The 19928-nt window shown below is 43.5% G+C and overlaps 1 protein-coding gene across 19 annotated transcripts in view; it reads left to right on the forward strand.

Annotated features, from left to right (window-relative positions):
* Osbpl6 (oxysterol binding protein-like 6) overlaps positions 1–19928 on the forward strand; it is a 197167-nt gene that overhangs the window by 78007 nt on the left and 99232 nt on the right. For 18 of the 19 annotated variants that reach the window (XM_017591693.3, XM_017591695.3, XM_039104857.2 and 15 more), the window contains one exon: positions 17205–17354. The gene's annotated coding sequence lies outside the window, so the exon portion shown is untranslated. Of the gene's footprint in view, positions 1–17004; positions 17060–17204; positions 17355–19928 lie in introns of those variants that run through there. The other variant, NM_001107735.1, reaches the window with a different exon arrangement.

Genomic DNA, 19928 nt, shown 5'->3' on the forward strand with positions numbered 1-19928 from the left:
CTGGGGGTTCAGTCTTAGCAGGACCCAGGGCTTCCCCTTCCACTGGTGCTCTTACTAGGATATTCATTGCTACCTATGGGGACAGAGTCCAGGGTCAGTCCATGTATAGTCTTTAGGTAGTGGCTTAGTCCCTGGAAGCTCTGGTTGCTTGACATTGTTGTACTTTTGGGGTCTCAAGCACCTTCAAGCTCTTCCAGTTCTTTCTCTGATTCCTTCAACGGGGGACCTATTCTCAGTTCAGTGGTTTGCTGCTGGCATTCGCCTCTGTATTTGCTGTATTCTGGCTGTGTCTCTCAGGAGCGATCTACATCCGGCTCCTGTCGGTCTGCACTTCTTTGCTTCATCCATCTTGTCTAATTGGGTGGCTGTATATGTATGGGCCACCTGTGGGGCAAGCTCTGAATGGGCGTTCCTTCAGTCTCTGTTTTAATCTTTGCCTCTCTCTTCCCTGCCAAGGGTATTCTTTTTCCTCATTTAAAGAAGGAGTGAAGCATTCACATTTTGATCATCCGTCTTGAGTTTCCTTTGTTCTAGGGATCTAGGGTAATTCAAGCATTTGGGCTAATAGCCACTTATCAATGAGTGCATACCATGTATGTCTTTCTGTGAGTGGGTTAGCTCACTCAGGATGATATTTTCCAGTTCCAACCATTTGCCTACGAATTTCATAAACTCGTTGTTTTTGATAGCTGAGTAATATTCCATTGTGTAGATGTACCACATTTTCTGTATCCATTCCTCTGTTGAAGGGCATCTGGGTTCTTTCCAGTTTCTGGCTATTATAAATAAGGCTGCGATGAACATAGTGGAGCACGTGTCTCTTTTATATGTTGAGGCATCTTTTGGGTATATGCCCAAGAGAGGTATGGCTGGATCCTCAGGCAGTTCAATGTCCAATTTTCTGAGGAACCTCCAGACTGATTTCCAGAATGGTTTTACCAGTCTGCAATCCCACCAACAATGGAGGAGTGTTCCTCTTTCTCCACATCCTCGCCAGCATCTGCTGTCACCTGAGTTTTTGATCTTAGCCATTCTCACTGGTGTGAGGTGAAATCTCAGGGTTGTTTTGATTTGCATTTCCCTTATGACTAAAGATGTTGAACATTTCTTTAGGTGTTTCTCAGCCATTCGGCATTCCTCAGCTGTGAATTCTTTGTTTAGCTCTGAACCCCATTTTTTAATAGGGTTATTTGTTTCCCTGTGGTCTAACTTCTTGAGTTCTTTGTATATTTTGGATATAAGGCCTCTATCTGTTATAGGATTGGTAAAGATCTTTTCCCAATCTGTTGGTTGCCGTTTTGTCCTAACCACAGTGTCCTTTGCCTTACAGAAGCTTTGCAGTTTTATGAGATCCCATTTGTCGATTCTTGATCTTAGAGCATAAGCCATTGGTGTTTTGTTCAGGAAATTTTTTCCAGTGCCCATGTGTTCCAGATGCTTCCCTAGTTTTTCTTCTATTAGTTTGAGTGTGTCTGGTTTGATGTGGAGGTCCTTGATCCACTTGGACTTAAGCTTTGTACAGGGTGATAGGCATGGATCAATCTGCATTCTTCTACATGTTGCCCTCCAGTTGAACCAGCACCATTTGCTGAAAATGCTATCTTTTTTCCATTGGATGGTTTTGGCTCCTTTGTCAAAAATCAAGTGACCATAGGTGTGTGGGTTCATTTCTGGGTCTTCAATTCTATTCCATTGGTCTATCTGTCTGTCTCTGTACCAATACCATGCAGTTTTTATCACTATTGCTCTGTAATACTGCTTGAGTTCAGGGATAGTGATTCCCCCTGAAGTCCTCTTATTGTTGAGGATAGCTTTAGCTATCCTGGGTTTTTTGTTATTCCAGATGAATTTGCAAATTGTTCTGTCTAACTCTTTGAAGAATTGGATTGGTATTTTGATGGGGATTGCATTGAATCTGTAGATTGCTTTTGGTAAAATGGCCATTTTTACTATATTAATCCTGCCAATCCATGAGCATGGGAGATCTTTCCATCTTCTGAGGTCTTCTTCAATTTCTTTCCTCAGTGTCTTGAAGTTCTTATTGTACAGATCTTTTACTTGCTTGGTTAAAGTCACACCGAGGTACTTTATATTATTTGGGTCTATTATGAAGGGTGTCATTTCCCTAATTTCTTTCTCGGCTTGTTTCTCTTTTGTATAGAGGAAGGCAACTGATTTATTTGAGTTAATTTTATACCCAGCCACTTTGCTGAAGTTGTTTATCAGCTTTAGTAGTTCTCTGGTGGAACTTTTGGGATCACTTAAATATACTATCATGTCGTCTGCAAATAGTGATATTTGACCTCTTCTTTTCCGATCTGTATCCCCTTGATCTCCTTTTGTTGTCTGATTGCTCTGGCTAGAACTTCAAGAACTATATTGAATAAGTAGGGAGAGAGTGGGCAGCCTTGTCTAGTCCCTGATTTTAGTGGGATTGCTTCAAGTTTCTCTCCATTTAGTTTAATGTTAGCAACTGGTTTGCTGTATATGGCTTTTACTATGTTTAGGTATGGGCCTTGAATACCTATTCTTTCCAGGACTTTTATCATGAAGGGGTGTTGAATTTTGTCAAATGCTTTCTCAGCATCTAATGAAATGATCATGTGGTTCTGTTCTTTCAGTTTGTTTATATGATGGATCACGTTGATGGTTTTCCTTATATTAAACCATCCCTGCATGCCTGGGATGAAGCCTACTTGATCATGGTGGATGATTGTTTTGATGTGCTCTTGAATTCGGTTTGCCAGAATTTTATTGAGTATTTTTGCGTCGATATTCATAAGGGAAATTGGTCTGAAGTTCTCTTTCTTTGTTGGGTCTTTGTGTGGTTTAGGTATAAGAGTAATTGTGGCTTCATAGAAGGAATTCGGTAGGGCTCCATCTGTTTCAATTTTGTGGAATAGTTTGGATAATATTGGTATAAGGTCTTCTATGAAGGTTTGATAGAATTCTGCACTAAACCCGTCTGGACCTGGGCTCTTTTTGGTTGGGAGACCTTTAATGACTGCTTCTATTTCCTTAGGAGTTATGGGGTTGTTTAACTGGTTTATCTGTCCTGATTTAACTTCGATACCTGGTATCTGTCTAGGAAATTGTCCATTTCCTGAAGATTTTCAAGTTTTGTTGAATATAGGTTTTTATAGTAAGATCTGATGATTTTTTGAATTTCCTCTGAATCTGTAGTTATGTCTCCCTTTTCATTTCTGATTTTGTTAATTTGGACGCACTCTCTGTGTCCTCTCGTTAGTCTGGCTAAGGGTTTATCTATCTTGTTGATTTTCTCAAAGAACCAACTTTTGGTTCTGTTGATTCTTTCTATGGTCCTTTTTGTTTCTACTTGGTTGATTTCAGCTCTGAGTTTGATTATTTCCTGCCTTCTACTCCTCCTGGGTGTATTTGCTTCTTTTTGTTCTAGAGCTTTTAGGTGTGCTGTCAAGCTGCTGACATATGCTCTTTCCTGTTTCTTTCTGCAGGCACTCAGCGCTATGAGTTTTCCTCTTAGCACAGCTTTCATTGTGTCCCATAAGTTTGGGTATGTTGTACCTTCATTTTCATTAAATTCTAAAAAGTTTTTAATTTCTTTCTTTATTTCTTCCTTGACCAGGTTATCATTGAGTAGAGCATTGTTCAATTTCCACGTATATGTGGGCATTCTTCCCTTATTGTTATTGAAGACCAGTTTTAGGCCGTGGTGGTCCGATAGCACGCATGGGATTATTTCTATCTTTCTGTACCTGTTGAGGCCCGTTTTTTGACCAATTATATGGTCAATTTTGGAGAAAGTACCATGAGGAGCTGAGAAGAAGGTATATCCTTTTGCTTTAGGATAGAATGTTCTATAAATATCCGTTAAGTCCATTTGGCTCATGACTTCTCTTAGTCTGTCTACATCTCTGTTTAATTTCTGTTTCCATGATCTGTCCATTGATGAGAATGGGGTGTTGAAATCTCCCACTATTATTGTGTGAGGTGCAATGTGTGTTTTGAGCTTTAGTAAGGTTTCTTTTACATATGTAGGTGCCCTTGTATTTGGGGCATAGATATTTAGGATTGAGACTTCATCTTGGTGGATTTTTCCTTTGATGAATATGAAGTGTCCTTCCTTATCTTTTTTGATGACTTTTAGTTGAAAATTGATTTTATTTGATATTAGAATGGCTACTCCAGCTTGCTTCTTCTGACCATTTGCTTGGAAAATTGTTTTCCAGCCTTTCACTCTGAGGTAATGTGTGTCTTTGTCTCTGAGGTGTGTTTCCTGTAGGCAGCAGAATGCAGGGTCCTCGTTGCGTATCCAGTTTGTTAATCTATGTCTTTTTATTGGGGAGTTGAGGCCATTGATATTGAGAGATATTAAGGAATAGTGATTATTGCTTCCCGTTATATTCATATTTGGAAGTGAGGTTATGTTTGTGTGCTTTCATTCTCTTTGTTTTGTTGCCAAGATGATTAGTTTCTTGCTTCTAGGGTATAGCTTGCCTCCTTATGTTGGGCTTTACCCTCTATTATCCTTTGTAGTGCTGGACTTGTAGAAAGATATTGTGTAAATTTGGTTTTGTCATGGAATATCTTGGTTTCTCCATCTATGTTAATTGAGAGTTTTGCAGGATACAGTAACCTGGGCTGGCATTTGTGTTCTCTTAGGGTCTGTATGACATCTGTCCAGGATCTTCTGGCCTTCATAGTTTCTGGCGAAAAGTCTGGTGTGATTCTGATAGGTCTGCCTTTATATGTTACTTGACCTTTTTCCCTTACTGCTTTTAATATTCTTTCTTTATTTTGTGCGTTTGGTGTTTTGACAATTATGTGACGGGAGGTGTTTCTTTTCTGGTCCAATCTATTTGGAGTTCTGTAGGCTTCTTGTATGCCTATGGGTATCTCTTTTTTTAGGTTAGGGAAGTTTTCTTCTATGATTTTGTTGAAGATATTTACTGGTCCTTTGAGCTGGGAGTCTTCACTCTCTTCTATACCTATTATCCTTAGGTTTGATCTTCTCATTGAGTCCTGGATTTCCTGTATGTTTTGGACCAGTAGCTTTTTCCGCTTTACATTATCTTTGACAGTTGAGTCAATGATTTCTATGGAATCTTCTGCTCCCGAGATTCTCTCTTCCATCTCTTGTATTCTGTTGGTGAAGCTTGTATCTACAGCTCCTTGTCTTTTCTTTTGATTTTCTATGTCCAGGGTTGTTTCCATGTGTTCTTTCTTGATTGCTTCTATTTCCATTTTTAATTCCTTCAACTGTTTGATTGTGTTTTCCTGGAATTCTTTCAGGGATTTTTGCGATTCCTCTCTGTAGGCTTCTACTTGTTCTCTAAGGGAGTTCTTTATGTCTTTCTTGAAGTCCTCCAGCATCATGATCAAATATAATTTTGAAACTAGGTCTTGCTTTTCTGGTGTGTTTGGATATTCCGTGTTTGCTTTGGTGGGAGAATTGGGCTCCGATGATGCCATGTAGTCTTGGTTTCTGTTGCTTGGGTTCCTGTGCTTGCCTCTCGCCATCAGATTATCTCTAGTGTTACTTTGTTCTGCTATTTCTGACAGTGGCTAGACTGTCCTATAACCTGTGTGTCAGGAGTGCTGTAGACCTGTTTTCCTGTTTTCTTTCAGCCAGTTATGGGGACAGAGTGTTCTGCTTTCGGGCGTGTAGTTTTTCCTCTCTACAGGTCTTCAGCTGTTCCTGTGGGCCTGTGTCTTGAGTTCACCAGGCAGGTTTGTTGCAGGGGAAAAGTTGGTCCTACCTGTGGTTCCAAGGCTCAAGTTTGCTCGTGGGGTACTGCCTAAGTCCTCTCCGCTGTGGCAGCAACCGGGAAAATCTGTGCCGCTCCTTCCGGGAGCCTCCGTGCACCAGGGTTTCAGATGACGTTTGGTGTTTTCCTCTGGCGCCTGGATGTGCACAGAGTGCAGTCTCTTCTGGTTTCCCAGGCGTGTCCGCCTCTCTGAAGGTTCAGCTCTCCCTCCCACGGGATTTGGGTGCAGAGAACTGTTTATCCGGTCTGTTTCCTTCAGGTTTCGGCGGTGTCTCAGGCGCAGGGGTCCTGCCGCTCCCGGGCCCTCCCCTACGGGAACCCAGAGGCCTTATACAGTTGCCTCTTGGGCCAGGGATGTGGGCAGGGGTGGGCAGTGTTGGTGGTCTCCTCCGCTCTGCAGCCTCAGGAGTGCCCACCTGATCAGGCGGTGAGGTCTCTCTCCCACCTCATATTCTTTAAATATAGGTATGTATTCAGTCTCATAACCAGAACACTTAAAGCAGAGTCATGCTGGATAAGTACAGTGGCTCAGAGGTGGCCTCAAAGGATCTCTCTCTCTCTCTCTCTCTCTCTCTCTCTCTCTCCACTGTCATCCCCAGTGTGCCTTCCACCTTGGGACTTGTCAGCGTTGTTCTACAGTGGCCCCCAGTGCTTGCACATGAACCTCACGGAACCTCAGTTTTAGCTTGTGGGCGGGAGACATTGCCCTTTTGAGATGAATCCGTATCACTCTGCAGCTCCTGCTGCTTTACATATGCGTATTGAGAGACTATGTTATAGCTCTGTCATTTAACTCTGCAGAGCTGTGTTCCTGTATATCATAAAGGGTATAAATGAGGAATCAATAGATGGATATGATGCAAGAGGTGGCTGTGATGGTGGCGTGCCCAGTGCATGCTACGGTCATAAAATCTCACTAGTAGACACACCTTTCCCAAGGCCGCACAAGTAGAGTGATCAAAAGTGAAATTAGGTTTCACTTTGTATCTGAGTCTCATAAAAGTTGGCTGTTTGACACGGAATTTTTCAGTGATCTTTTTTTTACATGTAATTTTTCTGAGTTGTCAAACTCATCAGCCAAAATTGCATGGTTTTTGTAGACGTGCTAGGACTTACTTTTGAAAATCAAAGGTTTTAACCTCATCTCTGTTGACCTGTATAGAAAGTCTGAGTTGCTGGCTTTGGACCATGAGTTATGGGTAGCCTGTTAACTCCCCTTGAGCATGTGCTCCGAGAGAACGGTCCTTCCGCAATTCCATCGCTATAGCACTATAGAGCATGCAAACAGTATAGTGTGTGTGTGTGTGTGTGTGTGTGTGTGTGTATAGCCTATTATTGTTCCTATGCCCATTATGAAGAAAACAGGAGAGCTTAAGTCAAGCATAAACTGAGACAGTTAAGACATATAGTTAACAGGAGCGGTTTGAGGCTGCTGCCCCTTCAACAGCCTGCCCTGAGGTGAACCTTGTAAGTAGGGGTACACCTGAACACTAAAGAGTATAGTATAGTAAACACATGAGCTAGCGGTTGATTCATTTATATCACATGCATGCACTGGGCTTAATCACAAGCTGCACTTTTGAGTGTCAGCACCCTCGAGCCTGCGTAGACCAGCATCCCGTAAGCGCGTGAGTGACACGTTGTACCCTACTTTCCCATGGCTCAACACTGACCAGATTATCCTTACATGACAGTGTTGTGCCAGGAAGCATTCGTGACCCCCAGAAAACCACCACAGAGCTGATTCTGATGCAGTCGACTTAGGGTCTTTATTTACAAGCTTGGGCCACACTGCCTTCTCAGACCTCGGAATGGGAGGGTACAGCCCAGAGCTCTTAAGGGGACAAGGCTTTATAGGAGTGGTGAGCAAGCGAGGGGAGTTTAGCCCGGCAACTATCTACTTGAATAACTATTGTACGCTGATGGGTGGGTGCTCTGAAGCAAGACCACGTACAATCACCAACAATCATAAAATGTCTGAAAGAACATCTGAAACAATCAGACTGATCTTTGATTAACTGTTGCTAGGAAGCAGCTAAGGACTAACTCTGGCCAGAGACAAGCCATGGGGGGCCACCCTGGTATGTGGGTGTAGCTTGGGTTTTGGGGCTTTTTTTTTCTTTTAAGATGGAGGCTGGTCCCATGATGGAGTAGGTTCGGCCTCTCAACAGGATCCTATCTGTAATCTCTAAAGTCACTAAACCCCCATTCTGTTGATAAAGAAACTGAGGAGCAGAAGAGAAGAAGAACCTCCCCTGGGTTTCATAGCTGAAAGCGTCCACACTGGAATTTCTGTGTCATCGTCGTTGTCATCGTCGCCGTCGTTATTGTTTAACTCCCAGGCCCACGTGCTCCTCTCGTCATACTCTGGGCTTCTGCTTACACCCCGGACTGGCTCTCCTTTCTAGGAGATTACTGTTATATGATAACGCAGGCTACATAGACTCCCCCACAGACTTGTTCCTTATCAGTTTATAACATCAAATTAAATTTCCTGAACAGCTTTGCATTGTAATGGACGGCATTGTTCACTGCCCGAGGTTCTTTCACGTTGATTCGATTCTATTGCTCCCACAATGTGTCTTAATACAGGAAGCTTAGTCATAAGAATCCCAGCATGCCAGATTTAGTCATTAAATTTTGATGTAGTAGAGTGAGGAAAAAAAAAAAGTAACTGTGGAAACCAGATAGGAAACCTAGACAAAGAGAGGTGCAGCTGACCAGGGAAATGGGACAGTTTGAAATAATGACATCTAAGTAGCTGAATAATAAAGAGATGGACGTAGAGATTTGGCTAAGATTATTCAATTAAGACATATATGAAAAATATCACCGATTGGGCCACTTTATGCTCCCTTTGTATCGATCGTACAATTTCAAACCTAGCATAACTCATAGTCTTGCCACTAGATGGTGTTTACCAAATATATAAGTTTTAACATTATCGTTACCTCAGCTGGCATGGGGCAGACATGTTTATGCTCTAAAGGCTCACTCAGAAGACGTAAGGGTCTCCTGACTCGTCCGAGGATTCTGTTGTCACTGCAGGAATTCAAGTGGCACGAGGGGTGTGATCTCAGAGACTGAACATCCCAAATGTCATTGACACAAAAGCTGCGCCAACTGGATCACCCAGTGGAATATTTCCTGTCACTGCAACTCTCAGTCAGGAAGTACTGAAACCATCCACGTTTCCATGTGAATTCGGGGCCTGAGTCGTCTGCCGTGGCTTGGTTTGGACTTGGGAAATTCTCTCAGACCCAAGAGTGCGTGTTAAACTCATTTATGTCATAGTTTGTGGAGGGAGAGGGCAGTGAGATATGGGCGGAGGACCGATACAGTGGGAAGCGGGCCTGGGATCTGGCAAGTACACAACCCTGGAGCCTCACAGAAGAGTGAAGCTGGTCTCCACCCAGTAGTCACATCAATAAGTGCCCAGGGGCATATTAGGACCACCAGGCGCTGCCCAGGGAGTGTCAGGCAGCCAAGGTGCAAAAGCTTTCTTGTTAGTCTTTGTTTCGGCACTGCTGGGCCTCGTGGCATGCCAAGTCACGGTCTTTTCACATCTGGAATAATTGAGGCACGTTAAAGATGACGATTGGAATGATCATTTGTACACCCAAGTCTTGAGATCGCTTTATTGGAAGCCCAGAGGCAAGTGGCATTTTGAGTCTATGTTGGTGAAAAGACAAAACTGTTTCCTGTGACTTCTCTAACTTGGGGGGTGTGTCTGTTATGTTAATGAGGAAGAAGCTTTTTAATAGACCACCGAGTTGTGGGCAAATGTTTGATGAATACCCTGGCTTGTTTGTTCTGTGACTAATGTAAACCTTTCCCTGGTTTGTGAAAAGACAAATTTTGAAAATCGAGGGTTTATTTTAATTTCATTCTGTTGTATGTGCGTGGCTGTTTTGGTATGTCTCTGCACTATGTGAACGCAGTGCCTGGAGGCCTGAAGAGGGCATCAGAGTCTTTAGAACTGGAGATAGAGAGACGGTTGTATGCCACCGTGCGGATGCTGGCAATCAGACCTGGGTTGTCCAGAAGAGCAATCAGTGCACCTACCCACTGAGCCGCACAGCCACCTCACATATACTTTTGAATGAAGCCTTTCTTCAGCAAAGGTCTGAAGGCATGTGGTTGTGCCTGTGACGTAAATGATCAGTTACGATGAACTCAGAACAATGTCGGCGCCTTTCTTGCATATTCAACGAGAAGTCTGCGTGCCCGTGGTGCAGATGGACTTCCAGAGAAGGAGCCGATGTGGACACAGCTCTAAAGAGGAAGCTGGGTATGCCAGTCTTGATCAAGAGGCACTCTGAGTCCAAGGGGATGGAGCAGGGATTATAAAACTCAAGAGTCTGGAAAAGGGAATCTGCTGGGGAATGATTTCACACCCTATGGTGTGAAATAACGTCTAAGATGCACACTTTGGAGCTGTGAGAGGAAGCCATCTAGGCAGAGGAAACACAGATATGATCAGGGTAATTGTAAGAAGCTTGATGTGCTTGAAGCTTTCATGATGTGTCTCAGATAAGGCTGGAACAGAGCCGGGTTTGGGGCATGTGCTGGGGGACTCCGGTAGGAGACTGAGAACAGAGCCGTTTCTCCTTTCCTAGGTGCAGTTTTAACCCTGATATTGATGGTCAGAGCATAATTGCACTAAGTGAGAACACAGTGTTCCTTTTGGCAGTTCCTCAGGGAACAAAATACTGTTCATACAACAGAAGTAGTCAAGGTGTGGGTCACAGTGGTCTTTCAGACCAAACATTTTGACAGAAGCTGCTGCATCTGCCTTGCTCGAACAGTTCAGACAGAACTCAGCCATTGCACACTCTTTAGCGTATCTTGATTTCTCTTTGCTTGGGTGATTTTAGAATTGATTCCGCTCCCCCGCTCCCCTCTTCGGTCAGGTGTGTGTACTCAGGACTAATTCTCCCATTCCCTGGCAAACAGATGAGGATTTGTTTGTAGGCTGAGTCATTAAGGGCCCTTGTGTTTCTCCTCAGCTTCCTGTTTACCTCCTCCTTTTGAATTGGTCTGGTTGTAGGCAAGGGGAAAAGCTATTGATTTTCTTCTGTCTGAGAAAGAGCAGGCCTTTCCCGTTTAAAGGAGTTGTGTTACTGAACCCCTGGTGTGCGTTGGGATAATTCTCCCGTTGATATTTTTAGCTGTGGAAGGTTAGAGAAATACTTTCAGTCGGTAAAGATTTTAGTGGAGAGGGCCATTGTTAGGATTGTACCTAAATGATTCTGTTGACCAACGCTTAAGATACATGTGGGTAAAGCCAGTTTATTTTGATCTGCAAAGATCCCCTGCAACCTGTAGTTTCTGCTTTTAATAAGCTGTAAGAACGTGGCACTTACTGAGTTTTAAGTGTTTCACATATGAATCAATTCAGTCCTCAGACCGTCTTAACAGGCTAAGGGTGCCTTGGCGTTCCTTTCTAGATTGTGAGGTACTGAGAAGCCTTGTAAATTACTGAGCCATGTTACTGGTAATTGGCAGAACTAGGATTTAAACTAACGACAGTTTGGCAGTAGAATTTTAGAAATTTTAGACTGTTGAACTGTATAGTCAGAGGAAATCTACTTAGCATTTCCTTTGTGGTTCAGCTATTCTCTTTTAAAGTTACCCCAGACTTCCTGTCTCCTTGAATCTGTCTGTCCCTTGCTTTAAAATTTTATTTTATCTCATGTATATTGAATGTTTTGCCTGTTTCTGTACCCCATGTGCATGCAACGTGCCAAGGGACACCAGGAAGGACATCAGTTCCCTTGGAGCTAAGTTACAGATGGTTATGCACCACCATGTGGGGGCTGGGAACTGAACCTGGGTCCTCTGGAAGAGCAGCCAGTCCTCCCACTGAGCCATCCCTCCAGCCCTTTTATCCATCGCTAGCAGTGAACATTTCCTTTGGAAGAATTGTCCTTCTCACTTTATCAAAACTATGCACATTATGGAGTGGAGATAAAAAACAAACAAACAAATAAAAACCACCCCCAGCTTGCCAAACTGAGTGTCTGTTAGCGGAGGATTAACCACAGTTCTTCCACAGGGCATTTGCTTGTTTGTTTGTTTTGGCTTGGGCTAGCCCTGAACTCATGATCCCCCTGCCTTCGCTTTCTGAGAGCTGAGATTACAGGTGTCTGCCACCACACCCAGCTTGTTTGGTCACTGTGGCTGCATTGTTATTGGAAACTAGCCATGGCCATGCCTTTGCAGTTTCCATTTGTCTGCGTCCTCAAAGGCACGGGCTTGAAGAGCTGAATGACGTAGTAGTCTGTATGGCTCGCACAACTTAAAAGTCTCACGGATCCGAAGGTTGTTTATAGAGAAAATCTGCTGACTAGCTCTAGAGGATGCACCGTCACAAGACCGGAGGATGTCTGGAGCATGTGCACTGTGCTTTATAGCTAATGAGATTATCAGTGGCTTTCTAACATTTCATTCAACTGAACTGCTGAGCACTTTCTGTAATGTTTATTTTGAGATGTAAGGTAGAAGTTAAGGAGGAAATAATAACGTTTTCGACTCCCTTAAGTAATCTATAGCCAGAATTCCGATCTGAATTTGTGACAAGAGTAACAAAATTGGGGGGGGGGTCATTTGATATTTAATAGGGCAAGATTATTTTTCTACTTGGTCTTTAGGATCTGGAAAACATGAAGCCCCTTCCCCTCTAATAGAGAAACATAATTCTGGATGAAACGAGAAAAAAAGTTGGAAGAATTGGCTAGCTTGTGGACATAGAAAGGATTGAGGAGAGGTGCTTTCGTGTTGAGTGAACTGTGTGTGCCTTATGTATCGAACCATCAAACCCTTGGGTTCTGCATCTGCAGTCCATGAGCTGGGTTGCATCCCAGCACCACAGAAATGAAGCAGTGGGGGAGGGGGATGAAGTCAGTGAGGATACAGCCTGTGACTCCCCTGTCAGCTGTTAAGTTCTCCTGTCCCTCTGTCCTACACCTCGGAGCTTCCATTTCCCATCTGGCTTGCTCCTTTGGCCTTCTGAGACCATCTGCTATCTCTTCATCCACATAGCTGTTGGGTCTGCCTTCCTGAAGCAGGGTCGTGGGATCCTCTGCTCTGAATTCCACTCCTGTACTTTTTAGCTTGCCCAGTAAAATGCATCTTTCACGGTTACTTACAACCTGTGTGGTCCCCAGCCTCCTGTGCCGCCCCTCCCCACTCTCCTGCCTTCCACTTCTGAGAAGCAGCAAGTCCTGGACAGCTTCTCTTATCAGCCCTTAATTTTTCTGTGCTGTTCACACAGGTCACGCTGCCTGAAGTGTTGTCCATTCATCCCTGCCTGTCTGTTCCTGCTAAAGTGTACCAATCTTTGAATGCCTCTTTTTTACTATTATTATTTTTGTAACTTTCTCTGTCTTCTCGTTCAGCCCCGCATACAAATTCCCAGCTAGAATTTGCATTTCCGTGCCATGAATATCACAACACATTTTCTGCTTTGTAACTTAAAAAGATTATCCGCCCGCCTTGTCCTGTGATCCGAAGTTAAGTTCTTTTTCACTTCTAACTCCTCTTCCTTCTGTGGCTTTGTCTATAAATAACTACACACGGGGACTTACTACCCAGTGGGTTAGTGAATAGTATTTAATGGCAGATGGGAAAGCTCTGGTGTGTTCCTTCAGTTGGTGAATTTTAACTCCTGGGATACATAGTTGCATTAATTTCCTAGCTACATCTCAGCAAAGCCTACCTGTTAGGTAAAAGTTACAGGATTTGTGTTTTTTATCTCTGGGAAGTTACTCCATCACCATTTATTTCCATTAAAGTTACTGGATTGTTTACTAGTGTGGAAACCCTTTGGTAGGTGGAGAAGGGATTTAAGTTTCTTTTTTGTAAATAAAATAATTTATTTAATGTATATGAGTACACTGTCCTCAGACACACCAGAAGAGGGCATCAGTTCTCATTACAGATGGTTGTGAGCCACCATGTGGTCCTAGTTGAACTCAGGACCTCTGGAAGAGCAGTCCGTGCTCTTAACCCCTGAGCCACCTCTCCAGTCAGGGATTTAAGTTTCTTATCAAGACCCTGCTGTGGTAGAAAAAGCAACATGTTGATCTTATCCCCTCCCCGTTTTCAGTTGGTGGTGCAACAGACAAAGCTACATAGCCAAGCTAGGTCTTGTAGATTGTCTAGGGGGAAGCAAGATAGGATGTTTAAATTGAGACCAATGTGTCCTTGTGGAAATAAAGCGGACATTGAGCTAAAACCCATGACCACATGTTTAGAGAAAGCAGTCAGAGTCGCAAGTGTCCTCATTTTGTAGTGAAATGAACTTGGCCTGTAGATTACTGTATGAAGCCCTTTCCTGCTGACGGTGATGGTTGATCGTTCTAACTGTTTTTATGAAACTTCCCTTTGTTATTTCTCAGAGTGATGGATCCTCCTTTCCCTAGTCTCCTTGTGTTGTGTTCGCTTGCCTAGTAGTTTCATGGTACCGTCTAGTCTTTGATGGAGTTCATCTCTATCTCTGACCAGAGCAAATGAGAGATAAGAAGAGTGGAGAATATACCGGACAAGGACACGATGTCTGGTGGGCAGAATGCAGGCTGTGGGAGGATTAGTCACCGGGCTAAAGGGACAATGCTGATCCTTGGCTTCCTGAATGAGCTGCTCAGAATCATTGCCAAGTCACCAAACTCCTTGATGGGATCTCCCAGAGACTCCTACTTGAGTATTGGTTGGTGTGGGAGATTTTGATCAAATCAACCTTTCAACCTTTAAAACTTACAGTTAATGACAGTCTCAGGAGGGAGGTGTTGGGAGCCCTTTGGTACTACAGAAGTTGTTATTAAATTAGAAAATGATTTCTCCTGTCAGTGTCGGTAGATAAAAAGCAAATAGGCTGTTCTTGTTAAAGCATCCATTGGATTCTGCTCGTGTAAAGAACCAGTCCTGTCTCTGCCTTTGGCATATTTCTTACCTGAACTTTAAGAATTAATCTCCCACAGGTGCTCTCACAAGGAGCAACCAGACTCAAACGCTCTAGACTTCTCACCTTTGGACTTCTGCCCTGTGTGCAGTTCCTGTGCACATTGAGACTGTGGGCAGGGCCTTAAAATAAAGTCGACATGTCACTTAGTGAATAATTTAAAAAATAAAATAAAACAAAGTATTAGAATCTTGGGAATTTAGAATGCAGATGTTACCGTATAGCTCTGGCTGTTCTCATTAATTAATATGTATGACCACAATAGCCATTCATTTGTGGCTCTCAGAGCTGTTTGTTTATGTCTGAAGTGTGCAACAGTTTTAACCCAGAGGACTCAGTCTCCTGGAAGGTTACAGCAGATGTCTACATGAACGCTAGTAACAGTCTCAAAACAAGCCAAAGCGTCTCCATCTTGGCATTGCCCAACAGTACAAAAGCCTGCCCTTATCACAATGGACAATGATAGATTTCATGCCTGTATAAGGCACATGCAGATTAAAACCTGCTAACTTTCCATTCTGAACTCTGGACCATGCTGTGTATGTGTTGGGGTGTGGGTGGAGTATTTAAGAGCTGCTCCCTGCTTCTGAGAGTGTACTCTCAGAACAGAAGTCACTCTGAGACCAGGGTGACCTCACAGGAGGAGAATAGATCAAAAGCCCCAGGGGAGGGGAGGGGAGGAAAATCAATGAATTATCCAGGGACTGAGACTTAGAGTGAGATTTTGAAGGGCGCATTGGCCAAGAGGATAGGAGAAGGAAATGGAGAAATGGGAAAGTGTTCCTTGGGCCCAGACTGTGAGGATTCATAGAGGATGTGGGGAAGAAGGAATGTTCTTAGTTGGGGGCCCCGAGACTCACTCTGCATCACCCTCTTCTCTGCTGAATTTTAGTGGTGGGATGGAGGGAAGTGTCGGAAACCCTGTCTGTATCACATGATCCTCTCTACTTCTTGATCATTCCACTTTGGGACAATAAGAAGTTGGAAAGAATGTCTAGGAAGAAGATGAGGTAGGGGAGAGGAAACGGAACTTCCTCATAGCCCAGGACTCTATATACTTGACAGAATCTGTCACTGACAAAGGCCAGGAGAAGGCGGCTAGTAGAGTTTCTACTCTGAAAATTTAGATCTCACCATCTGCCTACAATTAATTATGTGAGATGAAAGGGCATGAGTGGAATCCTGTGTGCCAAAAATAAATAAATAAATAAATAAATAAATAAATAAATAAATAAATTGCCATGCCTCTCACAGGAACAATCTTGGTGGCTATCAACCATACTCCATTCTTGCCGTCAGCGTCATCTACTGCTAAGTTTGCTTAGATCTACAAAGTGTAACACATATAATAGATTTATTTTTGATGCAGGGGATGGAGAGAACTTTGCAAGAAATGCTTTGGGGCAGAAAGATATTAAACAATCAAGAGGGACATGGTTGCTCCCTGTGATGCCAACACTTAGGAAGCTGAGGCAGGAGGATCTGCAGAAGTTCCAGGCCAATGTGGACTGCAGAATAAGACCCTGTCTTACCCCCACTCGCCCTTAAAAAAAGAATAACCAGTCTACTCATAGCATTGAGGGTGGGCAGGGCTCTTTTGAAGTTAGAGTAGGCCATGGTCTGTTAGAAAGGGGATAGGGACTCACTTTCCAATAATTAAACCCCCAAAATAGTTTTTTTATTTCCTTTCCTTTCCCCCAAGACAAGGTTTTACTCTGCAACCCAGGCTGACCTCTAAATCAAAATTCTCCTGTCTCAGCCTCCCAGGAACTAGGAGGACGGATGTGGATCACAGCATCTGGCTTGATGAATACTTTTAGTGCTGTGTTGTGAAGAAATGAACTTGCCAGAGAGGGGTCGTTGGCTTGAGGTGAAGGGCTGCCTTTGTGTTTCAGTGTCAGAGGGTACCTGGTGTCATTGGTGAGGCGTCTGCTTTGGGACTGGCTTCTTTCTTTATTCTTAAAGTAAACATTTGTTTTCTCAGTCTGTGTATCTTGGCTTCCCGAGAGACAATGCCAAGTTGAAAACTGGATTCTGTGATAGTACCGTCCGGAGCGATGGGTCTACTCTTGAAAGGCAAATTGGACGACCCCTGGGTCTTATCAGGAGATTCACGAGCTCACGTGACGATCTCGGTTCACATCTGTTATCTCTACAGCACTGCCTAGTATTTATTCAGGTTTCGTCAGGAAGCTGAGCTTGCTTCTAGACAATGGACTACTAGACTTTGTCCTCACTGAGAGTATTCGCTGTGTCACCTGAAGGGTTCTACTCAAGACTCTGGGCAGCGAGCAGGTGTGAATCAGCAATGTGAACACTGGGGAGGTCAGTGGTCATGTCTTCGCAGTCGGCTAAGACGGAGCTGAGGCAGTAAAAGCCGAAATGGCTGTCCGTCCAAGCCTCCTCATCCAGAGAGCTGTGGGGAGGCATCTTTCTGAGGGTCACTTGGACATTCTGTGGAAACGCCCTGTGTGATTGTCCTTGTTCTTTTCCAGGTTCTTACTGGGAAGCCAATAAAAGAAGACAGTTAAGGCACCAGCAGTGCCAGCGGGGCTGACAGACTGCAGCAAAAGAACAGAGGCCAGGCCACTGAGAAGCAGTTGTAATGGTACAGCCAAGCTAGAAGACTCTGACACGAGGCAAAGGTGAGTGTGAAGAACACACACCTCCAGCAAATGCAGGGTGGGTCAGGCAGTCTGAATAACACCAACAGTAATGGCACGTCACCACGCCATAGCGAGGGGCTTCTTTATAACCTCTTGTGTATCCGATCTTAAAATAGTGCATCAAAATCCAACGTGTAGTCATCTCAGGAAAAAGTTCCCTTTGGCTTTCTTCTAAAGGAAAGGACATACATGTTCAAAAGTGTTGGTTAACTTTTATATTTCTATCTACAATATCATGGGGGAAGCAAGACACTACCCTTCACTTCTTGAGTGTCAGCTTGCAGACCTCAGCATAAACATGGCTGCAGTGTTACCTATGGTTTCCTTATATGGTTGCATGCAAATAGCACTGTATGAGCACGCGTACATTTCTGGTTTTTGTTTTGTTTTGTTTTGTTTTGTAAAGAGACTTGGTTCTGCTTTTGCCCGTGAGACTAAAACAACGAGTCCAGAGCCAGCCGCCATTTGATATATTAGGCCATGTGAGTTTGACCTTCAACCTTTGGACGTCCCCCCACCCCCACTCCCCGCACCATGGCTATCAACAGCACACTGCCTTCCCCGTGTGGAAGGCTGTGGTGCTAGTGCTTGCCCTTGGGGGAGGTTTGCATGCTGCATACCCTCCACTCACACTTTCTTATTCTGGGTGCAGGCAGCAGCTATGATAGCAATGATGATGATGATGTAGACATTTGTGATCTGCGGAGCATTAACATGGATTATACCACTCTCCTAGTTCCTTCTTGGGCGCTTAGGATCCAAAGTTAGGAATAGTGTAATCATATAATGTGAGGAGCTTTCTGCTCATAGGCACATCAGTTCAAATGACAGCTTGCAAACTAATAGGACGCAGGTGAATTTTTAGACCATGATTTCATATATATCTTTTTTAAAAAAAAAATCAGTTTACTACATATAATAACCACTTCCCGTAAAAAGTCAGAAATCCTCTATTAGAAAAATGCGCAATGTGATCTCGTTACCACCCTAATGATTACTATCGGATAGTCTTTAGCCTTCCATCAATATTTAATCAACTAGTTCTACAGATCGATGGTACCTGCCAGGCATCTACTTGAAAGCCAGGCCGTTTAAGAGCTCTGCATTTTTTCTCTTTCTTCGCGTGAGCTCATGTCTGTGAACTTCAACACAGCTGTCTTTTTTCTCTGCCATTATTCTAATGTTTGCTATTTTATATCAAACATGAGCTTTGAGAAGAATACCCTTAGGGACTTACTAAATTTACCTGGAAAAAAAGAAAGCCAAGGTAGGATGGCCCACTGATCTGGAGAGATATGATTAGCCCAGGGATGCAGCCTGAGTTGTTTTATTTACACACGGTGTTGGCATCTTTTTGTTTGCCTTTGTTTTTGTTTTTGTTTTTTTTTTGAGATGGGGTTTCTCTGTGTAGCCCTGGCTGACCTGGAATTTACTCTGTGGACCAGGCTGTCCTTGAATTCAGAGATGTGCCTGCCTCTGCCTACCACTTGCTGAGATTAAAGGTGTATGACCCTACCGCCAGCTCAGTGTTGTCATCTTAAAGTTGGGTATTTTATGACGTTAAGAGTTCCATTATTGGATTTAATTGTCACGCTACCAGGATGTAGAAGCAACTCATTGATCTAATTCTTCTTTGTATGACTTCTGTAGGGAGTGAGAGTCCATTTTCTAGCTGGCACATCTGGGCTTAGGGGTGATTCAGTGAGCAATTTGCTGTGCCCTTTATCTGTACAACAATGTAACAGTGAGAGATATTGCCACCAGAGTGCACAGTGTGATGCATTTAGTCAAGACTTTCCCCCCAACTTGATCAATATCCTGTTGAAAATTGAAATTCATTCAGCAATACTGCTGTTAATTCGAATTGGGCTCAACTGTGGGTCTTTGCTGTGGAATCCTTTCACTATGAGTCATTGTGGGTGAAGCACTTCCCTGCCCACATTAGCTAAACTCAGAGGTGGAAGACTGAGGTGCTCTCAATGCAAGGCTTTCTGGAAAGAGAGAGAGAGAGAGAGAGAGAGAGAGAGAGAGAGAGAGAGAGAGAGAGAGAGAGAGAGAAAGAAAGAAGAAGGAAGGAGAGAAGGAAGGAAGGAAGGGAAGGAGGAAGGAAGGAGAGAAGGAAGGAAGGGAGGATGGATAGATAGATAGATAGATAGATAGATAGATAGATAGATAGATAGATAGATAATATTTTACTGGAACAATTTACAGAAGTTTCGCCATGACTCATTTTGATTCTGTCTCTTAAACGGATTTTAGAACTAGGCTGTTCATTTTCAAATATTGACACAATAAGTGAAGAATAGGACTATATTTTTAAATGTAGCTTGGGGTCAGGGTGCTAGCCCATTTCTTTTTTTTTTTCTTTTTTCTTTTTTTCTTTATTAACTTGAGTATTTCTTATTTACATTTCGATTGTTATTCCCTTTCCCGGTTTCCGGGCAAACATCCCCCTAGCCCCTCCCCCTCCCCTTTTAAATGGGTGTTCCCCTCCCCAACCTCCCCTCATTACCGCCCTCCCCCCAACAATCACATTCACTGGGGGTTCAGTCT

The sequence above is a fragment of the Rattus norvegicus genome, chromosome 3 (genome assembly GCF_036323735.1).
Source record: "Rattus norvegicus strain BN/NHsdMcwi chromosome 3, GRCr8, whole genome shotgun sequence".
NCBI lineage: Eukaryota > Metazoa > Chordata > Mammalia > Rodentia > Muridae > Rattus > Rattus norvegicus.